Genomic DNA, 12,602 nt, shown 5'->3' on the forward strand with positions numbered 1-12,602 from the left:
TCCCAAGCTCGTGCAAAACTAAAAGAGGGAACTGCAGGCCAGCTTTTGCTTCTTCCACCAGTGAGGCCACCAGCTGAATCCTGACCTCAGCATGTTTTTGGTAGGTGACAGCTTAAAGGCAGGAAGGACAAACACAGGGATATGAATGCACCAAGAGCCACCTGAATCCTCCTCTCACATGTGAACTGAAACCCATAATCAACTGTTTCAGAGATTCCAGCAAAGTTCAGAGCTCTGACACGGTCCATATAACCTGGAAACTATTACGTAAACATCCTGATTTCTGAATTGCGTAGAAGACTGGAAGCAACCTCCCTTCTTGCTCAGATACCATGTGAGACTTGCAGCGTTGCCAGGTAAGGGAAAAAAAACCTACCTTGGTTTAACCCATAAACAGCGTGCAAACTGGGAAAGGCAGGAGTCACTGGAAGGAAATACATCTGGGAGGTGAAGCAATTTTGCTGAGGTTCCATTTATTGATTCTGGTTTGTCATGAGAGATGCTTCAGATACTGGCCAAATCCAGTTGCTGTAAGAACTGCTCTGCAAATTTTTGACAAGCTTGTTCCCAGCTTTTGTGAGAGCCACAGATCCGCTCCTATGCTTGTTGGCATTGCTGGACATGGTTGGGTCCTAAGGAAGTGACAGAACTTGGGAAGTTGTGCTTAAAATGCAAAGGGCCTGACAGTAATAATTCTAAATCGGGCTCAGAAAGAAGAAGAGTGAGCAAGCCACGCAGCACTGACGGACTGGTGGTCTTGTGCTCTCAGGGCCTCACAAAAAGGCACTCGAGATCCCTGCAAAACCTAAGAAGGAACAGTCGGAGGATTTATTAATACAGAAAAGAGTCTCAAGCTCTTCCCCACCCACCACCACCCCACAATATGATTTTATTTTAAAAACACTTACCAGCACGGAGACAATCTTCATGCCTTGTGCAAAATCTGGCATTTCCCAAGTGGCATCTGAAAACACGCCCTATTTTTGTCACACGTCTCGGCCTGCTCTAGCTCTGATCCAGGATGTGTGTATATTGCCATGAAGCTCAGCACGAGGGCAAAGAGCCTTGATGCCTGGTGAATACCCAACAGACTAAGTGGGAAACTGTTTCCCAATCCTGTGAAAATTTCCAGAATATCAGAAATGGTTTTTTCTCTTTCCTGAATCAGGACAAGGACAGAACTCGGAAAACTTTATCGAGGTCTGAGTTCGTTGATGAGCACGTCCAGAGAGGATCAATGGCAACAAAACATTTCAGTGTTGATGTTTCCCTACTTTTTTACTCCACGTTCACTTAATTTGCAATACTACTACTGAACCTAAAATATTTTCGGTGCAGGATTCCTCAGAGCTGAAACCACTTTCAAGAGACTATTGGCATTCGCTGATATCAAAACTACCTTTTTCCCACAGACAGTTTTGCTTTGGAGTAAATGGCATTTTCAGATTAAAACCCTGAAACTCTCTCAAAGGAAAAAAACCTCTTGAATGCATTGAAGAATGAGATCAGACAAGGGCCCTGTAGCTTGCACACTGAATTAGCCTGCAAAGATTTGCTTTAACTTACTCTCCTGGATGGGAGTGGCTCAGACCGTCTGCAGAGGAGCCGCTTGCTGCACCTCGTCCTCGTCCCTGTGACTTACTCAAGACCCCTGTGGAGGGACCTCGGGGGACTGGGGCCCGTTCCTTGGCCAGAGCAGACAGGTTTTCTGCTGCAGAGGGGGAAGCGCATGCAAAACAAAAAGCATATGCCGGCTCCTTCGGCTGGGGCTCTGTGTGCAGCTGGCCGGACTGTGGCCACCACTTTGGGACGCGCGGGGTCTGCCCCTCCAGCGCCTGCCGGCTCCCTGGCCGCTCTCCACAGGTGGCTCCATCTCTGACACCAGTGCGCCCAGGGACATGTTCACTTGCTCTCCCTCCCTCCGCTAGTTGCACTTGAGGCCACGCAGAAGGAGCCGGGGAACACGCTGCAATCCCTCTTTCCCCAAACCGCAACCTTTGCTGCTGCCGGTTGGTCCCATCTGATAAACCAAAACAAACAGCCAGCCCGCTCCGCTCGCTTCCTCCCTCTTACGGGGGAATGAGCTCAGCACGCCCCAGCGTCTCAGCCAAATCCCGCAGGGGTAATTTAATCGCATTCCTGCTCCGTCTGCCTCAGTTACCCCACTTGGACATGTTATGTCTCCGCGCATCCTGTTGTGGCATCCTCGGCATTCCCCACCGCGCTCCCAGCCACATCGCTGCTCCGCGTACGTCACTGCCCAGGACTCTGCCGGTGCACAGGCAAGCTGTCAGAGGCTGGGGTACACTCCCGGGATAGATAGGTAAAAGCTTGCTTGAATCTATTCAACCCAGGACTTCTCCGTTATGGCAGATTTGGGGTCGGGCGTGTGCCTGATCTTTGTCGCGGCACCACAGTGAGAGAAGGCGAGTTCAGATTTAGGATTGATTTTAGCGGATTGATGGGACCTACCAAGTGGGCAAATCCCTCCTCGTGAAGTTTGCTGTCAGAAGTTTAGTGGCAGTTTTAGGAAGAGCACAAAACTCATGAGTGCTGAAAGCCACCATAAAAATACCTCCTAATGAGCAAATTAACAGCAGATTCCCAGACCTCATCAGCCAGGTTCTGCGTGCGACCCTAAATGATGGAAAAATCTATTTTAAGAATGTTCAGGGAACTTCTTAGGATGTGATTTTTGTAAAAAAAAAATTTTGGTGCACTGAATGTAATATATTTTGTGCACTGCTGCAAGTACAACCTCGGCTCAGTACCCAGAGTCCGGACACACAAGGTGCTGAAAGATGGTAGGTAGAGGTCTCTTTGGGGAAGTGTAAGAGATAAGAGTCCCTTCAGAAGCATCTGCTTTCAGCCAATATCAGTGTCTTGCCTCATGGGTGGAAATGTATTAACCACAAAAAGCTTGATTTTCAAGGCCCAACTGATCTGTATTCTTGTCCATTTAAATTTGTGGGTGAATGAGGGAGTGGTTCATGAATGACTGGGATAAGAGGTGGGAGATGATCAAAATAAGGGCATGGAACAAAGCGCAGATACCATCTATTATGTGATATCATTGCCCATCTTGCTGAAAAAGTCACACAGGCAAAATATATTATTATTATCATCACTAACTTGCAAGCCAGCAAATGTTTTTTCCATTAGAATTTCCAAACATCTTCAGAACTGTCTGCAAAATTTTCATCAGTTGTTGGCTTTTTGCTTGTGCAGTTGCATCTGGTCTCGGGGCCGCATCCTGCAGGCAGGGCTGAGTTGGTGGCCACGCTGTCTCCTCATCCCATCCTCACAGAGGACTCTGGTCCCGTCTTTGTGCTGCTGGAACAGATGCTGGGAGGCCTAGCGACATTTCATTAGCCTGGAAACATACAGGAACGTGCCGTGTTGCAGGCCACAGTGTTACTCCTTGGACTGCCTTACATCACTGCAAACGTAGACAACAGATTTTAAAAGTGGAGAAACAGTCAAATGGAGGGGACAGAGGAGGTCCAACTTAAACAAGGGAGGTACAGCTCAGCCCTAGCTAGCATGGACATCACTGAAGGTAGCCAGTGCATGAAGATTACCAAAAATATTGGGCAGCAAGAGGGGAGACCGCACTGTTCGGCTCCTCTTCCCTTCCGCCCTGCTCCTGTTTGTGCAGCCCCATAATGGCATGCCTATCTTGGCCTGCTGGACTTTTGACTTGTGCGTGTTTTGGGCGCTGAGTTCAGAACCCAAAATTAGAATGAGGATGAAAAGAAAACAATTTTCCGACACAGCTTAGGTGGAATGAAAGTGCTTCTGCACCCCTGCCTGACACTCCACCTGGGGGGAGCACCCACTGGGTCACAGCTCCCCTGTCCCAGTGTGCACCCACTCTGCCCTGTGATGTTGAGGGTCCAAAAGCCCACAGGGAACCCTCGCTGTGGAGATTATCTGCTTCCAAACACCCCCATTCCAAAGCCACGGTGGATGCCATCCCCTCACTGACACGGCTGTGCCCCTGCGCAGTGTGCAGCTTTCTGCTGCTCGCTCTCCAGCCAGTGCTGCTTACTGCTGGCACAGGTGCTCCTCACCAAGGGCAGCAATTAATTATTGCTTGCACAGCAGAGCAGGGACCCAGCCCCACCATGCACACCGAGAGAAGCAGATCCCAGCCCTGCTCCTGGCCACGCTGAGCAGCTGGGAGACCTGGGGGAGTGGGGGGAGAAGCAAGCAAGCTAGAGGTGGGCAGAATAACCTGCTCCCAAACCCACTGTGAGATGTTCAGCCTCAGAAATAGGCCAATTTGGACAGTCCCAGAGCTGTAAAGTGCAGGAGGGGAATGGCTCACCTGCAGCGTGGGCTTGCCAGCCTTCACGGTGTTACCCCAGCAAAGCCCTCCAGGCTGGGAGGAGCTGGCCGCAGGGGACCTCACAGCACCCAAGGAGGGGGGTTGGTGGGGATAGGGGACCTGGGAGAAGCACCGCCTCAGCTTCCAACTAGTTGTCAGGGCTTAAGAACAGCAGGTCATTGCTGAGAACTTCATTCATACCTTGAAAGCATCCTGTGGTCCAAGCTGAGCATCAGAAGCTATGCCACAAGCTGAGCCAGAAAAGGGGATTTTTTGCAGGAAGGAAGAACCGAAGTCCATCTGCCCATCCCATCTACTGCTTCCAAATGAGCTGGCTTGTGAGAACCCGCAGCGTTCACCAGAACCTGGGAACCAGTCACCCCAGGCACCTCCAGCATTTCTGTCCCCAGCCCCAGGAACACCGGCTCCGTTTTCACTGCAGCAACTTCTCAGCACACTCTCAGGACGGGAGGGCTGGTTTGGATTTACTAAACCCAACGCTACATGTCTCTTACATGTGCAAGTCAAGCTCTCTAGGGCTTCACATGCCATTTGTTGTTCCAGACCATGCTGATGTTGACAATTCCTTGCTAATAACGTACCCTCAGTCTCCTCAAGCAGCTAGCTCATTTGGGAATGGGGAAGGATTTTTTTTTTTACTAAAATCCCTCTTGTACCAAAGGGAAATGACCGCTTTCTCTGGGCAGCACGTGAATAATCCCAAGCAAGTGGAGCTCAGGCTTGGCAGCATGACCTCTAGGGTAGTATCTTCATAAAAGCAAATGTGAAGGTGTCCTCCTGCCCCATTATGCAGTGCAGAGAGAGTGGGATGGGTCTTTTGTGGGCCCTTGAGGGAGCATCCTTGCTGTGACCTTTAAACCTGGTCAGTTTTGCAGCTGAGGAAATAACTGCAGGGGCTGAAGGGAGGGAAACGGAGAGCAGACATGCACGAGGCTTCATTTTTGCAATGATGGCGGAAGACTTGCAAGTGTGGAAGGGAATGAAGATGCCTGGGGTGCTGCATGGCTGGTTTCACTGCTCTCACGTGGGTTGTCATAGGTGATGGATGTAGCAGTAGTGGTTGCCAAGAGTTCCCAGGGTCTCTTCTGCCCATGGCTCCCCAGGATGGAGGTGAGAAACTGTCGAAGGGCTCAGCAGAAGCTGTTGCTGAGGAGCTCAAACTGGACCCAGCAGTACGATGTGGCAGGGACTGTCCTCCTTTCTCATCTTTTCAACCTGCAAACTCCTAGGAGCCGGCTGGGGCTGGGGACTCGTGCAGATGGAGAAGGCTGTAAGAACTGCGTGGACCTTCCTGACCTGGGCTCCAGCAGCTCTGGTTTTCTTCATGTTAAAAACTCTAGAACAGAAAACACATGGTCCCACATTTGTATTACATGAGTAGCACTGGAGCAATCGGTGTAGAGCTTTGGGGAAGGGGAGGGACGCATCGGCACAGCTTAGTCTGAGATCTGTTTGATGTGCTCTGTTATTGTAAATCTAGCAAGCTATGTGTAATGGCCAAGTTAGCTTTACCACAGGATACTTTGAAAATAATAGGCAGTTCAGAGGTGATGCCAGCTTTACATTAAACTTAAACATATACTGAATATCTGTGGCATGAACAGAAGCATCAGGGCACCAAGGAGGAAACACCAAGCCCTCCCAGGGCAGGGAATTAGAGAATTGAGATGTGCATTGCATATCCCTCATTTAAGTTACCAAGTGTGAGATACGAGAGGTTGGATGCGTGGAGGCTGTCAGCCTCTGGGACTGGGACTGGGGCCATCCCAAGCCATGCCGACGATGCATAAAGAGCTACAAAAAAAGCTAAACAGGAAAGCTGAAATTTCTATGACTCACGCTTGGTATCAAAATGAGTGGTTACACTTTGCTGATAATCTCGTGGTACCTCATTTCCCCCACCACGAAATTAGGGTGATGGTTTGCTCTTATCTCCCAGGTAAGCCACAAAGATATATTCATTAAAACCTGGGTAACATTTGTTAAGGATGCAGACACTGGGGTGAGACCATCACAGAAACACCCAGAAACTAAAGCCTAAGACAATATTTTCTAAGTAGGAGACATCCATCTTGTGACAATGTTTAGTTACAGTGACTTTGATCTCTGCCAAGCCAGTCACGCCACTTAATCATCGCGGTTGATGGATGCTGGGGCAGCATGGCCGCAATTGCTCATTGTCAGGCTGATACAGAGGTCACGGGCTTTGCTAAGCTTTGGATCAAAATCCAAAACAGCCCCTGTCACGTCTGTCAGGTTTAGAAGAATAATAAATTCACTAATTTAGCTTTGGTGTTGGGTAGTAGCTGGTGCCACCTTTATCTGTTACTCCTGAGAAAATAAACCCAGCACCACCATCCCCATCGCAGCACGATGATGCTGCAACATGCTGTTAATCTTCACAATGTGAGACAAAGGCTTGGGGGGAGGTGAGGGAGGGCACGAATTTGTGGGATGACTCAAAGGCTCTGCAACACCTCCCTTGCCAGACTAGGGATGGATTTGTGGAAGTGGCTGTGTGCCCCTGAGCTTTGTGAGGGGTGGAGATGCTGGTGAACCAGACTCTGGATGCTTGCCGTAGCCTGCCACAGCTGTGGCTCAGTGGTGAGGACACTGTTATTGCAATGACAGAAAAAAAGGCATCACCATACTGCGGCTCACCCTTAATCCTTTAAAAATCAGTGTGAAATTTCCAGCACTATAACTCTCCTAGATAGTTCAAGGAAGGTGCAAGAAGTAGGCACAGATAAACTATCTCTGATCTTAGCTTTTAATACCATAATATCTTTTTTTTTAAAAAAAACTCCCTTTCCCAATTTTTGTTAACATTTGCTATCACTAACTTGTTGCCACCACGGTTTCCTACACTCCCCCAGCCCCCTTCCCTTTTGAATCTAGCTGTATTTGTGGAGGAGCCCAAGGCAATTGCTGACCCACACCGCATGTCCAGAGGGACAGAGAGGGGTGAGGATGCAGCGGGAGGAGGAGCAGCTGGGACGGGGGAGATGGCAGGTGGGGGCTGACGAGAAGGTACAAGCCCGGCAGAGATGGAGGGAGCACTGTGGACTTTATTCTCTGCCTGCAGGAACATCAACATTGAAATCTCTGCTCGGATCTGGATTTGTTGACACAAAATCCACTGCCTGAACGCGGGGGGTTGGAAGCAGTTTACCTGTTACGTTCCCAGCGCTATCTCCGGAACATAACTCCACAGGCTGGAGCAGTTGTAGTATATCTGCTGGTCTCTTATCTAATGTGTAACCTCCTGGACTGAAGACATAATGTACTGTCTATCCTTTCTGTGATAAAAATAAAGCATATAAAAACACACACACACACACACACACACACACACACACACACAATCCCAGGCCAAAAACTCCCTGAGGGGAACACACTGTGACTAGATAAGAAGGTACCGGCTGGCACGTAGTTACCTCTCTGCTTTCTAACTGGGACACTCAGGGAAAGGGTGGGGTTGGGGCTGGTAGGGGGCCACAGGGGGCAAGGGGGGAGAGAGAACCACCATGGGACGGATGGCAAGGGAAGAAAAAGCACAGCAGAGAATGGTTCAAGGAAAAAAGCCAAAAGCAGATCGGACTTACTCAAGGCTTTCGTAGCCCTGCCAGTCAGCCTTAAAATCTGACCCTTCTGGGGCTGTGGGCAGCAAACCCTGCTAGTGCTGCCCTGAGGGACCGAATAGGGGGTCTCTGGAGCTCAGAGCTTCTACACAAAATAAAAACAACTCCTGGAAAACTCCTGGAGGGTCGGCATGTGTGTCACATGTGACGCCATGTCTTCCTGGTGCTCGATCCACCGCACTCCCTGAAGGTCAACCTTCCTGGTGGGACCAGTCCTGTCTCTTCTAGGGGGTGATTTTTCCATCTCTCCTTTGCCACTGATTCCCTTCAGTGGTCCTGGGCAAATTTCCTCATTACCCTATTGCAACTTCTTCTGACAAATGACGGGTGGGACTTGCACCACCTCCTGGGCATGTGGGGAGACCCTTCTGCCAGGTCCTGAGAGCCACGTCCAAGATGTCAGAGGCTGGTGGGACTTGAGAAAGGAGAAGGAAAGAAGAGCTTTGAAGGAAAGGTGGCAGGGAAAGAGAAGGGAAACCAGAGGTTCAGCACCTCTACGAACCAAGCCTTGCTGGAGCTTCTGAGCCCAGCTTAGCATCCAGGGACACCAAATGCAAACCAACTGCTCAGTTTTTCACATGCTCTGGGTTCTCTTTGTATATCCAAAGCAATATAATGGACAAGGGAGAACTGCAATTGTAATCAACACTTACAGCGAGTATTTAACACAGGAAATTAACTAAAAAGATATGCCACACCAGTGCTTCCTATCAACACCTTCTGCTGGCCCCATGGTTTGGCAACAAGCAAGGAAGCGGCAGTCCCCATGCCATGCTCTTGTACCACTCTGCATCCAGCAAACCCCCCAAACTCCTGCCTTCCTCAACATTTCTTACCCTTGAGCACCATTAGAGAGAGCAATTCTTAGAAGTTCAGCAGCTTGATTAAATTTTTGCTTTATCTTGCTTTTGGACATGAGGTGATAACCTGGGTTGTACCCTGCCTCTGCCTTGGTGCTCCCTGCGTGGGGAAGCCAACGGTGCTGGTACCCTGCCAAGGATGCATTTTACAGGCGTGTGCACGGCTCAGCTGGCAAGAGGATGCTAACAGCCCGAAAGATCACCAACCGCAGGCACGGCTCTTTGGAAACATTTTCACAACTAACTGGCTTAGCCAGTGAGGTAAAACATGCATTTTCCAAAAGAGGGCATCTCATTTTCTGTTCGATGGATGAGCTCAGGTCTTGAGTCAGAGTAAAAAGATAAAATTTGTGAAAAGCCCAAGTACTTCAGAAGAACTTAAAACTTATTTTTCCTTTAGTTTCTTTGTAGCATTTTTATGAAAAAGTTAATTCAAATTTTAAGAACTGTGCTGGGATGAAGTAGCAAAACATTTGGTTCTAAAAATGTCAATATTACATATTTGGACATTTTCTGTGTTTGTTTTTTTTTTAAACAAACAAAACAAAACACTGAAATTTATACTGGCTTTGCCAAAAATGTCAGTTCCATCAAAACGACATTTTGCAATGAGAAACTGGTTTATGCTTCCCACTCCCCCCCACCCCGCTCCCTCCTTTTGCTGACTGCTTGCATTGAACGCTTCGGCAAAAGTGGTCACCCAGGTTATACTGGGAAAAAACACTTTGTGTGCAGGGGCATTTGCACATGCAAAACCACCTTTGGCTGGTGATGCCTGCATGGGAACTGGCATGTCAGGAAAACGCAGCCCCTGCTCGGGGAGCCTTTGTCTGCAACTTGCTTGAGTGGAGTGAGGGAGCTTGCAGCAGGGTCAGGAAATAAATTCGAGCATCCTTTGCCTCGGCTATGTGGACCAGCCTTCCCGGGAGGGAGACGCAGCCCTTTCCAGCCCTGGTGCCAGCCGAGCCCTGCTGCTGCCCTGCGATAAAGCTACCCGGCAGGTGGACCCTCGGGCTCACCCCAGATGCTCCAGCAGAAGGCTGTGAGAAAGGACAGCTCGGGGGCAATCATTAACACAGGCTGCACTGCAAACACCAGTCTTCAGACCATTTCAGTCAGTGAAGCGTACTTCCCATGGGAACTCTTGGTTCTGGCTAACTTGAGGCAAGACCAATTAGAGCAGGCAGTAAATACACTTAGCATGCTCAGGGAAATACATCTAAAGCTGTTTATACACATTCCTTTGGACCAGTCAGCAACAAAAATGTCCTTACAGCCGTTCCTGCCTTCCCTTCTTCCCTCTCTGTGCCACTTCAAAAATAACACTCACCGGCCTCACCTAACCCTTGCTGGGTTTACTCCTATTCACTGCCAAGTCCATCGGCTCTTGTGTTCCACCAGCCCCATGACTGGTGAGCTTCCTGCAGGCTTCCAACCGTTGCATTTCTTCTGGCTCCCCCCAAAGTTTTTGTAACGTGATAGGAGCCAAGAGGAAAAAGGGTTGCAGGTTTCCTTGTCATTGAGGAGCTGATACCTGGTACCAAGCCACCTTCGTCACCTCTGGCCACCTTCGTCATCAGGTTGGGGCTTTGCGTACATAGCGCAGTTAATTAGTGCTAATGGCAGGTTGACAGCCATTGCCAGGGCAGTAACAGCTGTGGGGGACTGCTATCTAGCGAGGATGATCTCAGGTGGTGGGGCCATGGCTACAGGGACAGTCTGCAGGGAACAGAGAGCCCGGATCTCATGTCCCAGACCACTGCCCTGCCCACAGGGTTGTTCCTCACTGATACCACGCTTGGTTGGGTCTCATGTCGCGTAGTCGGTCACGTTAGCTGTGTGGCACTTTGCCTGGTCTCCAGGTGGGGACTGAGCCCGTTGTCAGAGGGCCCCCACTGAACCACACGGTTATGCAGCATTAATAGGGTTTGATCCTAAAGCAAGATCTTCCCACTAAGCTCCATGGAGGACCAAGACTTTCATCAAAAAAGCGAGGCTCTGTAATGTCTGTAATTTGGACTCGCTCAAGATCAGAAAAATTTTCTCTTCAAAGCCAGGATCAAACCTGAATATGACCAAGTTCTTGGGGTGGGGGGGTGTGTGTGTGTGTGTGCCAGGAATAAATAATCTTTCTTTTCAAATCTGGTCGAGACTGGCTGAACTTATTTACTTTATATTTTATATTACCTAATGCACCACATTTTAAAAAGTTATTTCAGGATTAAAAAATAGCACTTTTCATCCTAAAAATGTTTCAAGACATATGGAGTTTTGACAGAACTGCGTTCTCCAAAGGAAAACCCGCTCTTCCCGCATTTCCCCTACCAGCTTTTTGGTGATTTCATGCACAGCATGACAGAGGTGTTGGAGTGAAGCCCCAGCCGCCCCAAGGTGCACGAACCAAAACCAACTCCCACATTCCCTTCCCAGTGCCGGTCACAGGGACACAGACACATGGGACTGGAAAAGGATGTAGGAAACTGGAGCCATGCTGTTCACCTCTACCGCTGGCTTCTTCGGTTGTCGTTACCTGGTTTACGGCCCCGTGGCTCTCTCCCCGTTGGTGCAGTGTGATGGTTGGGGGGTCTGCGACATCACACCCGCCCCAGCACGTCAGTCTGCAGCTCGCCCACTGTCTCCCTCGATCTGTGCTGCCATGTGGTGAATCCTGAAGTTACCAGCTGACAAAGAGAGAAGAGGGTGGTCAGGCACAAAGAGCTGTGGTGAGAGATGCCATCTTCTGGCACTCTGCATCCCCCTGCTTCCCCTCACAGGAGCAGCTTGTATGGGGCTGGGGCAAAGCAAGCATGGGGCACGAGAGGCACCCGTCCCTCACTGGCTTTGCAATGATCAGTCTCTGGGAGTCAAGCTATTTCAGAGGTACAGGGGGCCAGAAGGCAGACAGTGGACATGCCCTCTAGGGACAACAGATTCCTGTGTCCAACACACAGCACGTACAGCCAGGGAGCAGCATGCAAGAGGTGCTTTGTTCCCAGAGGCTTGTACCTCCAGAGCTGGGCAGGCAAGAGGGAGAGATGCATCTCCCACAGCTGACAGGTACAGGCAAGGCTCTTGGGCTTCCAATGCTTTTTCCTACCAGTGCAGCTGCTCCCAGAGCTGCCATGTGGTTAAACGACTGGCTGATATCTTCTAACCAAGCTGGAGACCAGCTCAGAAGAAGCCACTAGGTGCTGAAGCCACAGGTCCAAGTTTCAGAAGAGAGCCCTCTGCCAAGCTCAAGGAGGCTGAGCCAGAGCATCATACACACACACACACACACAAGCAATCCTCAGAACTGGGCTAGGACAATATTTGCTCAAAATATTTTAAAGCTTAATTCCAGTGACCACAGTGGCTTTGTGAGCACATCTCACTAATGGAGCAGTTCCAGACTTTATCTAATCAACCCTCTCCACCTCCCCTCACACTTGCACAGCAGAGCTGAGCCTAATGAGCTGGCTGTGATGCAATGCCTCTCTTTCTAGTCCATAAAGTATGAAGCCCATGGTCTGGATAAAAACAAAGACATGCTCCTGTGTGTGCGTTCAGGACTGGAAGGTTAGCAGTGGGCAAAAATTTAGTGGGAGGGGAAAGCAGGACCAGGTGTGCTTGGATGAGCAAGAAAGGATGATGCAAGACTAGACACCCGTGTTAACTGTTTGGCTTTGTCACAGGTTTCTGCACATCTCAAGGGCAAGTGAAGCGAAAACCCCTGTCTTGGGTCCGAAGTGGCTACGAGGGCTCCCTCTC

At 49.7% G+C, this 12,602-nt stretch overlaps 1 long non-coding RNA gene across 1 annotated transcript; it reads left to right on the forward strand.

Annotated features, from left to right (window-relative positions):
• Positions 1-2,243: 2,243 nt before the first annotated feature.
• LOC114012146 (uncharacterized) lies at positions 2,244-7,681 on the forward strand. Its single transcript, XR_003554448.2, has 2 exons — positions 2,244-2,323; positions 7,228-7,681. It is a non-coding gene; the product is annotated as an uncharacterized LOC114012146 (long non-coding RNA).
• Positions 7,682-12,602: the final 4,921 nt, after the last annotated feature.

The sequence above is a fragment of the Falco peregrinus genome, chromosome 9 (assembly GCF_023634155.1).
Source record: "Falco peregrinus isolate bFalPer1 chromosome 9, bFalPer1.pri, whole genome shotgun sequence".
NCBI classification, from domain to species: Eukaryota; Metazoa; Chordata; class Aves; order Falconiformes; family Falconidae; genus Falco; species Falco peregrinus.